At 35.6% G+C, this 21217-nt stretch overlaps 1 long non-coding RNA gene across 1 annotated transcript; it reads left to right on the top strand.

Moving 5' to 3' along the window:
- Positions 1-1625: 1625 nt before the first annotated feature.
- Positions 1626-18264, top strand: LOC121448866. The gene is made up of 6 exons (XR_005974394.1): positions 1626-1931; positions 5130-5186; positions 6328-6384; positions 7946-8001; positions 16475-16584; positions 17790-18264. It is a non-coding gene; the product is annotated as an uncharacterized LOC121448866 (long non-coding RNA).
- The last annotated feature ends 2953 nt before the right edge of the window (positions 18265-21217 follow it).

Here is a 21217-nt window from a genome sequence, read left to right as displayed (position 1 = left end):
AAACTCAAAGCCATCCCACTAAAATCAGGAACAAGACAAGGCTGTCCACTCTCTCCATACCTCTTCAATATATTCTCTTAGTCTTTAAGTTAGATAGGTATTGAGAATTATAGATCAATAGTCATCTATGTTTGTCATACTTATATTTAGGCTAATCATGTTCTTTAGATACGTAGAGATTATATTAAGTATAGATAGTATATTTTTCAACCTCTTCAAAGAGCTGTAGAAAATGGCCTTTAATCAAGCCTAGAGTTCTGTGGTAGTGAGACACAATCACTCCTGGCAACACCGCTCTACACCCAAGAGAATGTTGAGCACCAAAGACACTCCACCTGGAGCCTTTCTTCTTGGCGGAACTGGCCTTTGGGCAAAGAAATGCCCATACATCAACCACTGACAGTGATACAGAGTATCCATAAATGGATAAAACAGAACTGTCATATCCTGCCAAGCCAGGGTAAGACAGTTTTGAAAAGTTTCTTGCTTTTGAAAATGGTATGTCAGTTACCTTAGGCCTTAGCCAAAGTTTGTTGCCTCAATATTGCAAATGAGACTTTGGGTGATTGCCCAGGTAGTCAGTTGTCTTTGTCATTTGATGCACATTTTGATAGTTTCTCGATTGTACTTCCTGTTTACTCAAGTAACATTACTTCCCTTCTCAGATCTTTGGTGGAGTTGAAGATTAGATAATTGTAGTTGCCCTCCTCATGGTTTAGCTAAACTCAATTTTTTATACATTATTAAGACTCCTTAAAATAAAATGTCCAGTAAAACTTTTGTTATGTGTTTCTTGCTTAATATTGTTTATTGCTTGTAATGTTATATTTGGTATCTATTCCTATTGTATATAGTTGTATTGGATTTGGTTCGATCTTGTTTAGACAAAAGGGTGAGATGATGGGGAAGCTCAGCCAATCACATCTTGCTTGGGTGTGGAGACCTGGTCCCCAGGGAAGAAAACCTGGAGATCTAGGTGCACTCGCTCTCTGAGCTAGGTGTTCGCCTGACCCATTTGGACATTGGAACTTTTTCTCTGTTTATGTCAGTTTCCCCTGTTTTCAATTATTAAATTATATCTGTTGTTTTGAGCTGGTCTGGTTATTTTTAGCATACCGGTCGAATATGCCTTCATATACATATCTATAAAAATATGTATACATGTATAGACAGAGAGAATATATATATATATATATATATATATATATATATATATATATATAAAGCTAACATTCAAGCATTTAATCATTGCAGTTGGGGAATTTGACATGGCAAATTAGAAAATGAGACAAGCAGTTATTTGTAGCCCAGAATCACAAAAAGGCAGATTTTACTTTCAGGTAGATAGACAGGTACTATGCCCCAGCAACCGATACAGGATGAATTGCTATTTGCCACAAGTTGTTTTTTTTTTTTTCCATTTATCAATTTGAGTCAGAGCACAGGAAAAATGACAATTTTTCCTCTCTTTCCCTTTCAATTTCCCTTCTTCTGCTGCAGCATGCACTTGGGTGGGAGGGGAAAAAATCAATAAACATCTAAAACAGAGATCTCCAAGGTTACCCCAGAATTTGCCTTCGTTGCTGAATTTGAAATTGCTCTATTCATTAGTCCTTATTTTCTGCTCACTTTGAATGCACACACTCCTTCACTTAGTGCCCAGGAGTGCTAATAAAAGCGTCAGCAGTGTGGGTTCTCTCCAGCCGGGCTCTGGGTTTAGTTCAGGTCTCACAGTAGGTGAACAAAAGCCCAGCTGTACAATTGCCCAGACTAGGCAGACTGCTCCTCAGTTTTGCAGGAGTCGGAGCTGTGGAAAGCAGCAAAGGCAGGGATTGTTTGATTCCCAGCATTGTACCTCCGAGGAACCTGATCCTGTGTTCTATGCAGCAAGTAGGATCCTGCTACAGAAGGTACTGCTTCTCTTTCAAGATGTGAGTTTTTTCTAAATTTCTATATTTTTACATTAATATTAAACTGTATATTTTAAGAGCATGATGTGGCTCTGTAAAATTAAAATTGATGTCAAATGCATGCATACATTGTGGAACCACAAATAATATTATATGAACAAAAGAGCAATTTCTTCGAATATACAAGTCTTATGACTATTTCCTTTTAAAAGTAATGCCTTAGATTATTGCATAATCATCAGGACACTATTACATATAGTATGCAAATTGGGGACGTTCAGAGAATGGGCAAAAATAACATTTCGACTTACAAACAAGCATGTAATTTCAGGCACTGAAATATATTGAATAAATGGTTAAATTTAAGCTGAAATTAAAGCATTTAAATATTATATGTGAACTCTGATACAGCATATCATAAAATGACAGAAACAAAACCAATTGGCAGCAAAGATTTATAATCACCCTCCTACAGGCAGAAATTTAAGCTTTTGAGTATATAGCCAGGATGCAGATGCTGGTAGACAAATATAGGATCACTCCATACTTGTCACGGATGTTTCGTTTCATTTTGTTTTGTTTGTTGTTGTTTTGTTTGTTGATATATGAGACCTTACCTAGGGAATTCACATTTTTCCCTCATATAAAATTTCAATTGCTCAGCTTCAGCTGCAAAATACTTTCAGGTTGGCACAAGAATGAATCAGCAACTCAGATGGAAATCTCAAAGATTACCACAGTAATTGCCCTCTTTGCTAGAATTGAGATCAGTCTCCTTATTGGTCCTTAAACCATGCTCAATTTGAATGCCCAAAATCCTTCAATCAGAGCCCAGGAGTGCTTATAAAAAGCGTCAGCAGTGCAGCTTCTTTCCAGTGGGGCTCTGGCTATAGTCCAGGTCTCAGTAGGACCTGGGCTATAGACAGAGCCCCACTGATCAAGCACCCAGACTGGGCAGAATGCTGCTCACATATTCAGGATAGCAGGTAAAATCCAGCAAGGCAGGGATTGCTTGTTTTCCAGCATTATAGCTCCATATCACCTGATCCTGAGTCCTATGCAGCAAGTACGATCCTGCTTATTAAGATACTGCTTCTATTTTAAGATGTGAAGATTTTTATTAATTTCAATACTCTCATAAATATTAAACAGAATATTTTTCTAATGTGATGTTGCTAGGTAAAATTGAAATTAATGACAAATGCCTGCAGACATTTGTGAAACCACATATAAAATCTTATGAACTAATGTGTAATTTCTGAACCTATAAAAATATTATGAATACTTCCTTCTGAAATGAATGACTCAAGTTATTGCTTGATCAGTGGACACTGTTGGATATAATATACAGTTTGGAGATGTTCAGAGAAGGGATGAATGTAACCTTTTCACTTATAATGGAAGCATGTTATTTCAGGCTCTCACATATATTAGATATTAGATGAAGTTTAGGCATTTAAACACTGTATTGTGGAATCTGACATGGCACTACAGAAAATGACAGCACAAAGAAACAATTTGCAATAAAGATTCATAATAACCCACCTTCTGGCAGAGATAGAAGCTTTCATGTAGATAGCCAGGTTGTAGGCCCTGATAGATGGATATAGGATCTTCCCCTACTTGTGACATTTTTTTCTCTTGATAATTGAATTCAGTTCCCAGGGAAAATTACATTTTTCTCTCACATCCATATTCAGTTTCCCCACATCCGCTGCAGCACACAGTCATGTGGGAGACAGGAATGAATCAGCATCTGTGAATGATATTGCTAGGTTACCACAGAATTTGCGTCAGTTGCTGGAATTGACATCACTCTCCTTATTGGTTCCTTTTTCCTGCTCAATTTGAATGCACACTCTCTTTCAATCAGAGCCCAGGAACACTAATAAAAGTGTCAGCAGTGCGGGTTCTTGCCAGTCAGGCTCTGGTTATATCCAGGTCTCAGTTGGACCTGGATATAACCAGAGCCTGACTGTCCAATTGCCCAGACTAGACAGACTGCTTCACTTGTCTGTGAAGGCAGAGTCTGTGAAAATCAACAAATTCAAAGATTTTATGATTTCTAACCTTATAGCCCAGAGTCATCTGCTCCTGTCTCCTCTGCAAGAATTAGCAACATGCTTCTGAAGCTAATGCTTCTCTACTAAGATGTGAACCTCCTGTCTTTGTCTTGAAATGTTGCATCCCTGTAAGAAAGAAATTCCAATTCAGACATTAGTATCTGACATACACTAGGAGAGCCAGGCTCCTTTCTGCCCCCTGGGAGATCCAGTGTGTGAATTGTTCTAACATTGTCAGTGTTCATCAGCCACCCTTATACTCTATGAAAATATCAAGTATTAACCTTTGCAGATGCTGCCATTTCTATCATCAAAGTCATGGGTATACATTGAAATATAGTACAGAAAATTTACTTGTTATGGCCATGTTGCCCCTTATGGTTACAGGTTCAAATCTCCAATGTCGATTTTTATTTCTTGTGTACTTTGCCTATATGTATTTATTACAAAGTTAGAGCAGGTATAATAGTTTGATGCCAAGGTATTCATCCAGCTCTCAGACAACAAATGATGAAAGTGGGGAATGCAAAGGATAGCATCAGAAAGAGAGGAACGTTGCAGAATGCTTAGTTATATAAAACCAACACCTCTGGGGTCTCTGTACAGCAATATCACCAACATTAATTTTCCCTTTCTGACTTTTCTATGGGCATGTCTGATTGACATTTCTTGGTTGATAATTGATGTTGCTAGGTAATTCCAATGTGCAAAGTCAAAGCATTGGAGAGATGTTTAGGAGATTCAGATAAAGTCAAAATATAAGGTGGAAGTATTATTATGCTATCTGCTTTTGTCCTTGCCTCCAGATACATGAATTGTCACCCAAATTGAATTTACATGATGATGGCCTCTATATTGTAAAAATAATTAATTCTACTGCTCACAACTTTTTGTAGGTCAGTGTCTTATCATAGCAGTAGAAAATATGCATGAAAATTAATGAAAGAAAAATACAGGGAGAGAATAAGTATGCAAGACTCAAATGCCAAAGACTTTGCTGAGAGTGCCTTGGCCTGTCTTTTGAAAATGGTTTTAAGTAAATGTAGAAGGTTCCAGAAGTCAAATTGTAACTAGTAGATGCTGGTCAATGTGTGTTTCTTCTTGAAGACATGTGATAAAAGAAGTATCTCAGACGTTCTATTTCATCTTTCCCTAGAAAACTATGCCAGAAGTCACGGCTGAGTAACCTAAATTGCTTCATAGGCATCTTCATGTAAGTTGCAGGAATCAGAGACCTAGAAGCAGTCCAGTTTACTGTACTGCTCTTCCTTTATAACCATTTACATATAATTAAATGCATTCTCAGTCAACGTAAAAACAATAAGAATTCATCATATCATTAACATAGTTATTGTGATTGTCTGATTTTGCTTTAATCCACCAACCACTAGATAGGGATCAAATCAAGTTTTTTTTCTGTAATGAAATCTTTGAAATGTTTTTTTTTTCTAAAGAAGTTTATATTTCTGATCCATCTTGGTTCTACATATAAAATTTGACAGATTTTAAACAAAATATTTTAGTCTACTTATGTCACTATACTTTTAGATATAGATAATGTGTTAGGTAGAATGTAGTCATAATGTAAATATGCTTAGATATTCCAATAAATACTTAAGATCCTTCTCTTAGTCATTATAAATACATCATTCATATTATAGCTTACACTGGCACTTTCAGAGCTTACAAATGAAATTCCACAAGGACTTTATGTGACTTTTTAATATGTCTTGTCATTACCAAAAAGTTCTTTCTTAATGTCTCTCCAGAAAAATGCAGACAATATATAAAATAGTCATTGGTTCTTACATATACATATATGTACATAACTACTCTATGCTATGTACATTAATTGTTATATGTTTATGTATGTGTGTACACGTGTGTATGTTTGCATTTTTGTTTGTATAGCAATGATCTCTTTGTGATGTGTGTATATGTTTGTTTTTGTGTGTTTGTATGTGTGCATGTGTTTGTTCAGGAAAAACCACTTAGTATTAAATAATCTCTCAGAGGGCTTCTCCAGAGAAAACTGACTCTTACTCATATGCTATTCTTTAATTGTTTCTTGGTCTGGCCTCATGAGAAGTTTTCTATAAGCATCAGTATAATAATTATGTGTTAATCATGCTAATTTTATTTAGATATACATGATGTTGAGATCTCATGTGTGTGGCTTCCCTATCTTATATAAAAGATGCTTTCCTTGTCACAGATATTCTGCTTCTCTGTATCTTATTTTTTTTTTCTGCTACTTTTTATATTGATCTCTGACATTTGGCTATGTAGTAAATTTCAAGAATATTAATTGTGGTTTGACATGCTATAATCTCTTATTATTTTTATTTTGACAGGCTTTATAATTCTGTAATGGTCTCTGTTTGTTGCAAAATGAAGCTTCTCTCCTAAAAGTAAGTTCTAAACTTTGCTCTCTATATAAGTATTGAAATTTTAAATAGAGATAGAAATTCTACTATGTCAGCAAATAGGTGGAAAAAGGTTCTTCTCCAAGTCAAAAATTTCACCAGCCATGGGTAAATATCTAGGTTTAAATATAAGGCACAACATCTTTTACCAGTCGTGACGTATGTCTATATCATTCAACAAAGATATTGTGAAAAATTCAGATGTGACTTTGAGCTTCTTTTCACTAATACCCTTTTAAGGTCAAAGACAGGGAAAATTTTAACATTTGAAATAGATAGCAAAACATGAAGCTTACCTAGAATTTTTGTGGAAGTGTTAGCAGAATTAAATTAACATAGTATGGTCATATAGAGGAGACATAAAAGAGACTCCATACTATATTAGTAATTTAAGAAATTCTTAAATCAAGGTCACTGGAAAGTAGGTGAGCAAAATTAAGAATTTTAACTGAAGCTTGTGAAAGAATATATAGAGGAGATTTATGTCCTACTCTTGTTCCATTTGGTGTGAAATCAAATGAGGATAGTACATATATTTGCCAGTTTTCAGAAAATTCACCTAGTATTCATAAAACAAAATTTGAAAGTGGAAGAACATAGAGAACAGCATCAGAATAAAAAGGAGAATAAAATAAATGGTTCTACACTTTGGGGAGCAGTGTGGTCCTTAAGATATATTCATTGTGTTATTTTGTTTTTAAATTCATGATATTCATTGAGAAGTATGTAGATAGAGACTGCCCTCTCATTTTCCAGGCATCCAAACCCGAATAATCATACAGAGACTATATTAATTGCAGCACTGTTTGGTTAATAGCTTAGGTGTATTTCTAGTTAGCTGTTATATCTTAAATTAACCCATTTCTAACTGTGTATCACCATGAGGCTGTGGCTTACCAAGCAATGTTTCAGTGTTTGTCTTATTCAGTAGCTGCATGACTCTGTCTACTTTCTCCCTATCTCTTCCAGCCTGACTATATTCTGTCCTGCTATAAGCCAAAGCAGCTCTATTCATTAATCAATAAAAGCAACACATATACAGAAGGACATCCCCCATTATCTCCCCTTTTCTGTCTAATTAAAAAGGATAATTTTAACTTTAACATAGTAAAATTACCTATACAAAACAATTATCAAGAAAGCATTATAGTTACAATATTTAGTCCATTTACATTTGGCATATTAAAGAAAATACTTTATTATTGATCCAATCTTAGGTGAGTCTAAGGTTTTATATCTAATTTATATTTTATAATAACTAAGTAAAACTATAGCTATCTGTCATCAACTCTTCAAAGACCTCAGAAGTATAATATTTAGTAAGTAAACAAGAAGTTCATTGTAAGCAGCTTCCAAAACACTAGAATTAACAGAGACATCTTGCTGCCTGAACAGTCACCCAAATGTCTTCTATAACGTTGGAGCATCCACCTTAGCCTACAGGTACATAGTATCCAAAAGACTCTTCCATGAAGCATCAAATTTGAAGATCTGTTTTGCCTTGTACTTACAAAGTTCATCAGTTTTATTCTTCTGTGTCCTGCAGAATGTCTGGCAGTTTCTTCTATGAAGCAAGAACACTGAAGGATCATTCATCTTTTAGTAAGTTCAGCAGTCACTTATCTGTGGGTCTTGCAAATCCAGTTTATATAGCATAAAATGAAGTAGTCCAGGCAAGAACAATCTCTTGCCCAAATAACTAGTTTTACTAAATTTAATGCAAATTCCATAACGGGTTTCTTCAATGTCCCTCATTCTCTCTTAAGTAATTGCTGCTATCAGAATCAGACATTTCTGACTTTTGAGAAAAATCTAAGTTCTTAAAAGATTTTAAATGCCATACTCTTTAAGACTTTGAAGTGTTGAAGATTATCTAACTAACTGAAATATATCTCTGTATATCTAAAAAATCTAAGTAATATGACTGCATTTTGACTATTATAGATAATATATCTATTATCCGTTAATCTGTATTTCTTAATTATATATTACATATTTAAATGAGCTACACACACATAATAGCTTAATCAAGAGCAAAAGATACATATACCTAGTGTAGCAAAGTCAATCTTAAATCTGTATCAATAGACCAAGATCCAGAGCAATGCAAAGTATTCATATCTATATAATCTTATTTATATTTTAGAAATTGGCTGTGACTATTAATTACTTATAATCAGCCCAATTTAAATGAAAATAAACATTTACAAATAGTCATTTTGGAAATTTGGGCTTTTCTCCCAAAACTGCTTCCTGCTTTTTTTTTAAGCAAAATATTTTTAGGGATTCATGGAGACCTTTCACAGGGCATTGTTGTATCAAACCACATTAGGCTGGAAGGAATTCACAGGTTCTCATCTTCTGTAGAAATAAAAGCAGAACCTCTTTTCCAAAGTAACGTATCTTTAGACTCAAATTTTAAAGTCAAGATACCTTTATGCTGGTTTAACTTAGCAGCCCCCAGAGTAAAATGTCTCTCTACAGTCAAAAGATTCAAAGAAAGCACATTAATATGCTTACTAATGACTCTCTGTGTAACCTCATGTTTCTATGGCTTATTTTTCTTTACTCCTTTAATCTATAACTGTCTGTACTCTTTTATATTACTTTTACTGACCCTTTAAAGACTTTGCTCTATTTTTTAAAACTATTTTATTTCTTTTTACAACTGTTTGTACTTTTTCTTCTCTCTCTCAAAACTATGTACATTGATCCAACACTGATCCATTCTAAGGTCTTTTTTAATCTGACTCTCTCTTTACTACATATCTATAATCATTTTCTGACCAGGAGCACTTTTTAAAATGTTAATTTGGCACAGGTATGACCAACTCCATGGCCCTGCCTGCTTTCTCTGCCCAGTACGACATGGTGGAGATATGATCACCACTAGCTCTGCTGGCCATGATCACCTCCTCAGCTCTAGGAACAGAGCAGGTCTATGTTGCCATTAAGTAAGTTGTAGCACTCTGCTCACAAAACCCAAGTGCTCTGTAGCAAGACATCTCGATAAGGCCAGAATCATTTATGTCAGCATGAACCAAAAAGTTGGCTTTTAAAGAAGTGACTCAAGTTTTGCCACTAATGCTGGATCAGGAAGCCTCTTAAGGGAACCTCACTTTTGATCACTGCCATCAAACAGAGCCTATTGAGAAATCATGGCTACCAAGAAGCTGTTCTTAAGTCTGTTCTTTTGTGTCTAGAATTCCTTCCCAAGGACTCTCAGTTTTTATGTGGATGTAATAGCCCCTTGTTGGTGCACCATTTTATAGATGGAGGCTGTTTTTTTCATTTTCTGGTCACCTAAAACCCAAATAATTATACAGAATCTATATTAATTCCAACACTATTTGGCCAATAGCTTAGTCATATTTATAGCTAGTTCTTTTTTTTTTTTAATTTATTTATTTATTAAGGATTTCTGCCTCCTCCCCGCAACCACCTCCCATTTCCATCCCCCTCCCCCGATCAAGTCCCCCTCCCTCATCTGCTCGAAGAGCAATCAGGGTTCCCTGGCCTGTGGGAAGCCCAAGGATCGCCCACCTCTATCCAGGTCTAGTAAGGTGAGCATCCAAACTGCCTAGGCTCCCCCAAAGCCAGTACGTGCAGTAGGATCAAAACCCACTGCGTTTGTTCTTGAGTTCTCAGTATTCCTCATTGTCCACTATGTTCAGCTAGTCTGGATTTATCCCATGCTTTTTCAGACCCAGGCCAGCTGGCCTTGGTGAGTTTCTGATAGAACATCCCCATTGTCTCAGTGTGTGGGTAAAATTAACCCATTTCTGTTAATCTGTACATCACCATGAGGCTGTGGCTTACCAGGCAGCTACAGGCATTCACTTGATTCTGCCTACTCTCTCTATATATCTCTTACAGCCTCTCTATATTCTGCTCTGCCATAGGCAAAAACAGCTTTATTCATTAAGCAATAAAAACAACACATGCACAGGTCAACGCACATCACAAGTGGAAGGTTAAGTCAGCAACATGCTTGTTTGAGAATATAAGCACCTAGATTTTTCCTAGAAAAATAATTAAAAACAAAGCATTCTTCCTTTAGCGTGCAATCTCATATTTGGAGTCAGAACAGTAAAAGAAACGTCTCTGCATTTTATTGTCTAGGTAGCCTAGATATTTTTATCACGTTTCACTCTATGAGAAACATCTTGTCAACTGATGCAGAAGTAAAACACCTCTTCATTGAATCAGATTTTTGATGGATATTTAAGGACACTTGCACTCATGAAATCCAAACAGTTGGGACTGCATGCAATATTCTTTAAAAGGATAGTAACAGCCCAACTTCCCAGATGGCTGGAGGAAGAACTCATGAAACCTTACACTATTAAGGTGCTTATTTCTTTTAATAAGCTGATGTTGAGAAGAGAGTATGATTTATTCTGGAATGCATTTCCAGAGAGTCTACCCATATTCCAGTAGGTGGTGCAATATCCATAACACACAGATAACATGAATGAACTCAACTGCTATTAAGGAAAAGAAAAAGTATAAGAAGTTTAGTTGTAATAGTGATAGTGGTGTTTTGATTAGAATTATAGTGTAGGGAATATTTAAGATTTTCCTGAAGGTGAAATATTCATGTATTATTATTGAATAAAAATATTTTATGAATAATAATTATACCTTAAGAACAATAATATAACTAGATCTAATGTCAGCACTTTATTGCACCACCACATAGAACATATGTAGACATAAAACCTTGAAAATATTCATATTTGAATAATTTCATTCCTAAAATGAATACCTCTTAATTTTTTTCTGTATTATGATAACACTATGTGGTATTCTATGCTAATCGAATATTTCTGAAGCTAGGCTTGAATACAAAATTTTCTTTTACAATTAGAATCTCTTTTTAATGGCACAATAATAGACATTAATATATGTACTATCTATTGTTATAATTCAATCAAATTAGCTCTTGGAGAAGTTGACACATCAAAATGCAGAGTTTGGAGCAAATTAAACATAATGTCCCAGACATAAACAAGAGGCTTTCTTGTATACAGCAAGAGTCTAAGTCCAGGCAACCAGATACATACCCTGCCCCTAGATACCACTGGCTGGCTTAGCGTATGGTAAAGTGTAGCAAAAACTCAGTGTAAATTACAATTTTCCTGTCTTTCTCCTTTCACTTTCTTTGCCTCTGCTTTAATAGATGTGGCTAAGGGAGAGTCAGTTAAAAACAAAACAAACAAATCAAAAACAAAAACAGCCCTGATGGTTCTCTCCCACAAAACAGCAGGCTTTTGACTCCCTATTTTAGGATTGATATCTCTCTTCTACTTGACCCTTACTCCAATCCTTATTAGAATGAAGACAGAGGTAACAAGTAGGAATTTAATTCTTTGTACAAAGGTTTTAACAGTTAGGCTTTAGGCTGGGGTTGAGCTCTTTGCTAGTTCAAAGCTGTAATCAGGACTTTTACTACAAGATGCTCAGCAGAGGAGGAATGAATGCTCTGAGAATTGCGGGAGAAAGAGGCAATGGAAACTCAGTCCAAGTAGGGACGTACTGGCATTCACTATGGTCCTACTGAGTCACATGCTTTAATTTTGTGCAGAATGTGCTCATGTATCTGAGGCCACTAAGTTTGATTAGAATTCTGTCATTCCTGCCTCAATCCTCCATCATCTGTAGGCATAGTAGTTTACGTTAGCTTTTAATACCTGACAGAAAACAGAGGTATGCTGTTAGTAAAAGTAGTTTGGGGCAAAGTTTATGAGAGTATTTGCTCTGAATTAAAACCTTTCCCTTGGTGGAACAATATTTTAATGTTTCCGATGATTTATTAATTTACATGGTACAGGAGACTTACTAATTTGAAGCAGCTTAATTCCTTTGTTTCATTTATATAAACGGTTAATGATTCATGGGGGAAAGGTGACTGTTTATATACTTTTATTTGTTGGCCTGTATCAAAGGAATAGACCTCTCTTCATATCTCTGTAGGAAAATGTAAATATCAGGAATGGATATTTAGTTCCATATAAAATTTCTGTTTGTTTTCTTTATGCATAAGTCATATTTTCACTAGAATGAAAGATTGGAATATCTAGAGTATTGTTATAGATACTTTTGTCTCCAAAGTTACTAAAGCCCAAGCAACCATGAGCACACCTCCTGTTTTTTAAGTACATTTCCGATTACAGTAGACCACCGTTTTCTTTCCTCTAAAGCCTGTATCTTTAGGAAAGATCAGAAAACAAATCCCACAAGCAGAATAGAGAGGTTGGAAATAAGACCAGATGCATGCTCTACATCGACATATATATATCAGAGGCCAGGCCCCAATGGGCGGGTAACCACTAGCTGTAAGACTTCCCACAACACCACCCCCTTTTGTTTAAATAAGAGGGTTCTAAGCCTAATGCAAAATTATGTACTATAAAAACAAATATATTTAATTATTATCCTATCCCAGCTAATTTAAATCTTGTGTATAATAAATAATTTGGCCAAGTTATGAGAGGAAAGCAACTACAACTACCTATTCTTTAACCCCACATAAGATCTGAGAAGGGAAATAATATTACTTGAGTAAGCAGGAATTGCAATCAAGCAACTCCACAATGTGCAACAAATGACAGAGACAACTGGCTACCTGGGCAATCACTCAAAGTCTCATTTGCAACAATGAAGCAACCAAATTTGGCTAAGACCTAGAATAACTGACATACCATTTTCAGAGGCAGGGAAGTTTTCAAAACCATCTTATTCTGTCTTGACAAGATTTGACAGTCTTGCTTATTCATTTTCAGATAGGCAACATATGATTTTCAATGGTATTAATCCTCTCAACAAGCTGTTCATTATTAGTCTGTAAAGACTGTATCATTTCAAAAAGTGCCACAGTCTTTCTTAATTATAGAATATGGAGAAGAAAACTGAATCCCAATACCCAATAAATTGAAGTATCACCATGAACATATAAGCCTTACATAATACAATCCATAGTATTAGCTAAAAATTACTAAATTTTCAATATTAATATAATCTGCCATATTGATTTATTAATTACCTGTTGCAAGATACGGTAAATTGTTTTAGGTGTAATAATTTTTATTGTCTGAAGATGTTGTGGTTTAAGATTCGCATTGGTGACAGGGATGGTCTGATTTTTTTGTTTTTGTTTTTTTTTTTTTTTTTGAAACAGCAACACGTCTTTTAATAATTAAACAAATGCTGCAGAAACAAATACACACACCTTCTCAGTTAAATACTCCACAGAATGAGAAAATGTAACAATTTTTGCCCAGTTAAAATAATATTCCACAACAGTCACCCCCTCTGAGGTTTTTCTTCTTCACCACCTATCAGCATTCTTATCCACCTAAGCCTGCTGTATCAGTGAAAATTACTAAAGAGCTAATATGGTGAGTATCCTGCTCACCATCCCCTCCTCTTCTAATTTTCAATGCTAGATACTGAATTTATTCTTATTACTTGACTTGTCTAGAATGCCCCTCCACGACAGGGATGGTCTTGAACCGTTTTAGTTTCTGAGCGCTTTAGTTTCCAGCCTTGGTACTGGTTAAATACTGAGAAATGTGCTTTGCTTGACAAATTAAAAACAATTAAATTAATTCCATACATGGAGCAAGAAACCCAGAACTCACAGGCAGGAAGCAGAAACCAGAAGCTGAACAAGTCACCACACAGCAAGGAACCACCTTAGGGAATGCAGCAGTTGTGCGTGTGCTTGGGAAATTTTCAGTTCCCACACATAGTAAACTCTGCTGTGGCAGGGATTCTACACAAAAACAGCTTAGCTAAAAGCAAGCCAACTGGACAGGGTTGAGAGACTATCTGGGCTGTGGACTAAGCCATTAGGCCATTCACCTGGTAGGTGTGGAGTCTGAATCCACATGGGCGCCAAATGTGGATGGATGCTTAAAAGAAATTCCACACTAGCTCAGAATTGAGAAATAGATGGTTTTTTATTTAGGGGTAGACTCACTAATCAGAATGTCTTTTTTGAACGAGATCAGAAAACGAATCCTGTAACTGGAAGAGAGAGGCCAGAAAAGAGGCTGAAAGCATGCTTTGTATTGGCATACATAGTATAAGAGGCCACATCCCAGTGGGTCGGTAACCACTAGCTGTAAGACTTCCTACAGCACTCAATGGTCAATCTTCCAGGCCAGGCATTGGTAACACACACACACATTTAATCCCAGTAACCATACTAGTTTGCCCTAGAAACCGGGTGGTAAATGCTTTTAATCCCAGTTGTGCAGGCATTTGATTCCAGAACTAAAGAGGAATATAAGACGGTAAGAGACAACTTACAGACACAGTCTCTAACATTTCCTGGAGGCAGTATTACTATGAGGTTTAACATGAGGGCCTGCTTGCTGGGGTTTCTGTTCTCCCACCACCAGGTCCCACAGCTGTTTGACCCCAAAGATAATCACACAGAGGTCTACATAAGTTATAAACTGAATGGTGGTTCAGGACAATTCTATATTCTGTCAATTATGTTTTAAATAATCGCTGATTTGGCCGGTAGCCAGGCAGGAAGACTAGGCGGGAAAACCAGACAGGAAGTAGAAGTGGGGCAATGAGAACAAGAGTATTCTGGAGTATTCAAATGGTTTCACTATAAATTTAGAGAGACATTTCCCCAGTTAGAAGTTTTATATGTAGAGGACCTACATTAGACCCTGACAGGCTCTCTGATCTCTGTGAGCCTCCATGAGTTCCAGGCCACTGCTTCAGTGTGCCATGTTCTTACAGTGTCTCTGACTCCTGGGTTTCCAACAGTCTTTCCCTCACCTTTTGCACAGGACTCCCCAAGCTCCGCCTAATGTTTTCCTATGGAACTCTGCATCTATTCCCCTTGCTTCAGGAAATTAAACAGAATTAGATTCTTCTCCATATTCCATAATCACCACAGCTATGGGTAATTGGTTTGTTTTGCAGTAATATGCATATATTATCTCTTTGATTATTATATAGGTTTCAGTTATTTACCAGAGATGTAAATGCTCAGGTGTGTCTTTGTGATACAGGTCATTGACATCATAATGAGGGTTAAGATATTGGAAATGATAATATCTAAGAAAGCTGGGAAAATCATGTAGTTTACTGAAAAGTTTTGTAGCACAGCTCCCATGTTTAAAATAACATACCATGATGGTAAGTAGTTGAAGAAATTTTAACCTGAATGTTATAGGAGAACCTCTCTACTTAGCAAGGTTTTTCCTTGAAGAGACCCTTTATCATCGATAGCTGAGATAGACATCTGCATCAAAAATTATTTGATGAATATTTCAACACAGTTTGACAAAGGCTATCAACAAATGGTGTTGCATAAACAGCTCTCACAACAGAGCCAGCAAGCAAAAATTCTAGTATGGGAGGAAGAAGGACTTTTGCACCCCTACCTAACTGAAAAGCTGTTGTCATCTGATTGGTTGATGGAAGAAAGAGGGTGTGGTTTCTTCAGGTATTCTTTCCATGATAGGCTACACTTGTTCTAGTAGATGGCCCCATACACACACACACACACGCACACACACACACACACACACACACACACACACACACAAGTACCTTAAATGAACTCACTTTGTGTTAAAGTTAGAGAATGCATATTGTAATATTATACCTCTTATCATAATAAATTCTAATTTGGGACTTCTTATAAAGCATATGTCTAATAATAGAATAAATTTTACTTAACATGTGTTGAACTTGTAAGTTTTGCTAATAGGTTGGATGTAATAATTCTTTCCTCAAATCAATGTTTAACTTTGAGGTTATTAGAAATTTTATTGGATTTATTATAAATATTAATGGAACACCTCATAATTTAGAATACTTTCATATAGGTTGTCAAAATCCCACATCATTTCATGAGTTTTATTTTAGCATCCTTAGAAGAATTTCACTGTTTCTTTACTTATTTCTGAGCAGTTTGTGTTTTGTGTTAAGTTTAATTGCAAAATGTATATGCATATTACTTTTGGATTTGTAATTTAAAATGTACATAGGTTACATTTATTCAAGCGTTTTCATTAATTGCTAACCTGTACTTCTGAAACAGAGTCTCACTGTGCTGCTCTCTGCCATCACAAACTCTTCTCTTGAACCTCGCCTCCTCTCAGCATCTTGAAAAGTTCCCATCACGGATGTCAAACCCACACTCAGCTGACGGTATTGTAAAACCACTTCATTCTTTGATTTCAGTTTTGAGTTTTAAGTGTTTGTATAAACAATAAATCTCCAAACTTTATTTTCTTAATTACAATAGGTTTGGTAAACTTAAGGTTATATTTAACCATAGTTTAAATAATGTGTGTTTTCTATTCACAAGTGTTATCCATATGCTGTGAATAAGGCTCCTAACATTACCTTCCAGGTTTCAGGTTAGATGCTACAGCTTAGTGTGAGGGAATCGGAAAATTTCTTATCTGCCGGGTTACAGAATGAACTGATACGAGCTGTTAGAGTCATGTTCTTTTTCTGCAGGCTCTAATTTAACTCTGTAACTAGTTCTCTTTTGTTTCAATCATGTTCCATTTTTTTTTCTGTCCCTCTGTTCCTCTAGGCTAAATACACTTTTTTTTACAAGAGGTTGATGAAATAATAAATAATTACATCAGTTACATATCATTGGTCAAAGGCACATTTCTTTGTGTGAAAGATAAGGGCATTGATAAGCCTTTAATAATGGCAGCGCAATATTCTTGATTTGGTTTTTTTTATTATTTTTATTTATTTATTTATTAAAGGTTTCTGTCTCTTCCCCGCCACCGCCTTCCATATCCCTCCCCCTTCCCCAATCAACTCCCCCTCTCTCCTTGGCCTGAAGAGCAGACTGGGTTCCCTGCCCTGTGGGAAGTCCAAGGACCTCCCACCTCCTTCCAGGTCTTACTAGACCTGGAATTTTCTTGATTTGGGAAGCAAGATTGTTCCCAGAGGGCAGGGGCACAGTGTTCAGTGAGATATGCTTTGAGACATAGTTCTTTTATTAACTAGACTTGGCAGGCGAAGCATCAGCATGATATTTTTAGGTTGCTTTGTGTAAATAAGCTTGGTTAGACACCTACACTATGGCCATGTGCATAACTGTCAAGTTTTAAATTTATGATCTATTAAAAAAAAAGCCTCTAGTATAGTTAGACCTTGTTCTGAGCTAAAAATGAATTAATTGTGTGAAATTGTTTTAGATTGAGCGGAAAAAATTTTTTCTTATGTTATTCAAAGTAAAAGGAACAAAACAGACTTTTAACCATATTACTGCCTTTGTGGTGCAATAGATCTAGTTATGAAGTATATCCTAGTATAATTTCTATATATATCCATCTTAATGGGAAGTCATTTCCCTGACCATACACTATTATATGTGTGCCCAGTAGATGGAACATTTTGATGGGATAATCACACAGGAGGTGGAAAAACATTCCTAGGGAAGAAATGAAGTGACTCATGAGAGAAATTACAGACAGAGACAAAACATTATCTACAGCCAGTGACCTTGTGGACATGACAAGTGGGGGTCTCCATCAGAGTCACTCATCTGGGAGGTCTGCCTGCCGTCACCTGCTCTATCCGCCAATGGCCTCCAACAAAGGGTGATTCGCGTTACAAAATTTTTAAGATATTGTATTTGCATTAAACATAAAATATTCAATTCAGTAAATCACTCAGCATTTATTCTTCCTGATGAATTTCCCAAAGATGTCGTCTAAGAAAATGATCATTAGAGGTGACAACAAATGGAGTCCTAGCACTAGTTTTAAATTTGAGGATATTCTGAGACATTTAAGATTTGCATCTGTTGTATTTCCACTTAAAATTATGGAATTTAAGGTTGTTTGGTGTTTTATCAAGACAGAGTTTCTCTGTGTAACAGCCTTGGCTGTCCTGGAACTTGCTTTATAGACCAGGCTGGTCTCAAACTCAAAGAGACCTGCCTGCCTCTGCCTCCTAATTGCTACGATTAGTGGCACGTGCCACCAGCAACACCTGGTGAAATTTATTTTTTTCTAAATAATAATTGAATCTTTTTTGAAATCATAAGTGGATAGGCATTCTCTAGGAATATTTTCTGTGACCTTTGACATTCCTTATATTAATGTAATACTTTTCATGACCTCTTTATATATGCTAAACTAATCCTCCATCTTTAAATCATATTTGCTTTGTCACGGTATAAGATTTTTCTTTGTAGTTAATGTTTGGGCTTATCAGTATATACAACAATTGCAAAAAGCTTCTTGTTTAAGGATGATATAACACTTTCTGTTTACTTTCCCTTCTTGGTGTTGTACATTGTCTGGTTTGAACCTATGTAGACTTTCTGTGTATACAATGGACTCTTTACTTCCTATGTTTGATGGTAAAGTTGAGTTCTGAAACATTGTTTACTTGGTATCATGCACCACTTCTTGCTCTGCTACATTATTTATGCCTCCTTTTCAAGTTATATCTATGAGGCTAAATGTGAGGGGTTTGAGGAAGACATCGTTTTAGGACTTAGTACTCCAAAATATCTCTGTCTCTACAGATATCTCCCCTGAAGATCTCTCTGTTATTTGCCATCTAGTTTGAGAAGAATTATCTCTAATGAGAACCAAATGATGCACAGACAAAAGGGTACCTCAGTATGTGCTCACAACTCATTTCTATGTTCCTTCAGCAGAATATGAGAGATAGATTGGTGCATAAATCTGTGAACTCTCTAGTTGCATTTTATTGGCTACTTGGACATCGTGAGGTATGGGTTCCATCTCATGGAGTTGATCATAATTTTAATCAAAAGTTGTTGATGATTCTCATAGTATTTTTGCCACCATGGGAAAAGTATATCTTCTTGACTACTCATAATTGTTTGTTTCAGGATTTGTTGCTCATGATATGAAGGTTTTTTTTCTTTTTCCGGTAAGAAACAGCTTAACATTCTGCACTATTATATATATATATATATATATATATATATATATATATATATATATATATATTTAGTAGCACTGAAGCTTCTCTGTGCAAAGCACATGGATTTATTCTTTCTGATGGAAAAAGTAAGTAAAATCTTCAGCAACAGGGCCTTACCATCAGATTGTGCAGATTCAACTATAGTTTGAGGATGAACTGTGATGTCTGGATGGGGAAACTATTGGAATGTTCATGACCAAAATCTCAACCAAATTTTATTGTCACCTGAGATATCTTTAATAAAACTTCTTCATATAATATAGATATTTGTGGCTATATCTCTTGAAATACAGTCAATTTCTCTCATATGTATATATATATATACGTATATGTATTTGTGTATATGTATGTATAAACCAAAAAAACTTCCAGATGCACAGACACATGAGTATGTATATATATATATATATATATATATATGTGTGTGTGTGTGTGTGTGTGTGTGTGTGTGTGCTTTTGGTTTACTTGAGAGTTTCATACATGAGTACTGTATTTATATTATTTTCGCACTTCTTTCTCCTATCTCCTGCACATACCTGCTCCATTAATTATCAAAATGTTTACCACTTCTTATTAAGTATTATTCTTACACATGCATCTGGATATGTCCCCAATTCATGCTGTGTATATTGTGTGCTGATTACACATAACTGTGGTTAGGACTGACCCCTTTGAATGGTTTTTACACAGAATGCTTATTCTCCCTCTCTTGGCATCCATCATTTGCATTCAACTTTACAAAATATGGTAATCTTGACTGATTTTCCCATTTGTGCGATCATCACAACTTAAAGTGTCATTGTTCCAAACCCTTTTTCGTACTTTGGAAATTTTCGGTGTGGAGCTTCTGTTCTGTTTTAGAACTCACTTTGTCAGGGCAAATGGGCTATTCCTTTGGATCTTTTGGTGTGTCTGTCCATCATATGCTATCTTTTCTGCATCTAGTAATAATGACTTGTATGAATTCATTAATTTGTTTTATTCACCACTGTCAGTTATTGCTTGTAGTTTCAACAGTTGTAGACTTGTCTGATGGTGCTGAAAAATATAGACCTTTGCCGATGGTGGCAATTAAACTTGTTTTGGGGTAGAAAAATAGATTTTATTTTTAGAATACAGTTAAAGTTTAAGGTTTCATGCAAGTAGCAGATAACATTTCTCCTCTCAGTTCATGATATCTCCTGCCATTTGTAATAGACTGAAATTGCTGTATTGGGTACAGTTTATATCCCTAGCAATGATATAGCTCTGCATTACTTACAAAAGATACAGGGACAAATTCAGGCATGACTTTGATAACTAAGTGGATAATATGCTAATAAAGGCTAAGTTTTGATAACTCTATTATTTGAAAAGTTAGCCCAATTTTGAATTTTTTTGAATCTATTGTAGTACTGTAAACTCTAGGGTTTACATTACCACAACATTGTAATAATGAATAAAAAGAAAAACAATGTGAATGACATCACAGGTTGTCTCTACGACCCTAATATTGTAAGAAACTCTTTAAACAATCATATTGTAAGTTGAATGCAGAAAACAGAATACTTTGATAGAAATCAGTGAATTTATACGAGCAGAATCCTCTGTATTTCTCTAATTCCATTATATATATTCACAAAACACAAAAGACCATTAGAGACCTTCTTAATTTCCTCAGGTGTCAATCAAAGTCTCAGATAACAAATGTTGAAACTTGTGGAAGAGAGAGGCTAGAATCACAGTTAAGGAGGAAGTACTGTATAGAGTTACATAGTATGAACATTAATATTGTCTTTGACTTATAATAATTATGTTGTTCTTTGAATTTTTGTTATAGTATGCACAACCTTTTCGTTTGTTCAGTCAG

The sequence above is a fragment of the Microtus oregoni genome, unplaced genomic scaffold (assembly GCF_018167655.1).
Source record: "Microtus oregoni isolate MIOR12 unplaced genomic scaffold, Mior012 000000F_ref0000247, whole genome shotgun sequence".
In the NCBI taxonomy this organism is placed as follows: Eukaryota; Metazoa; Chordata; class Mammalia; order Rodentia; family Cricetidae; genus Microtus; species Microtus oregoni.
Note: the sequence above shows the minus strand (reverse complement) of the source record. Positions and strands in the feature narration are given on the sequence as shown.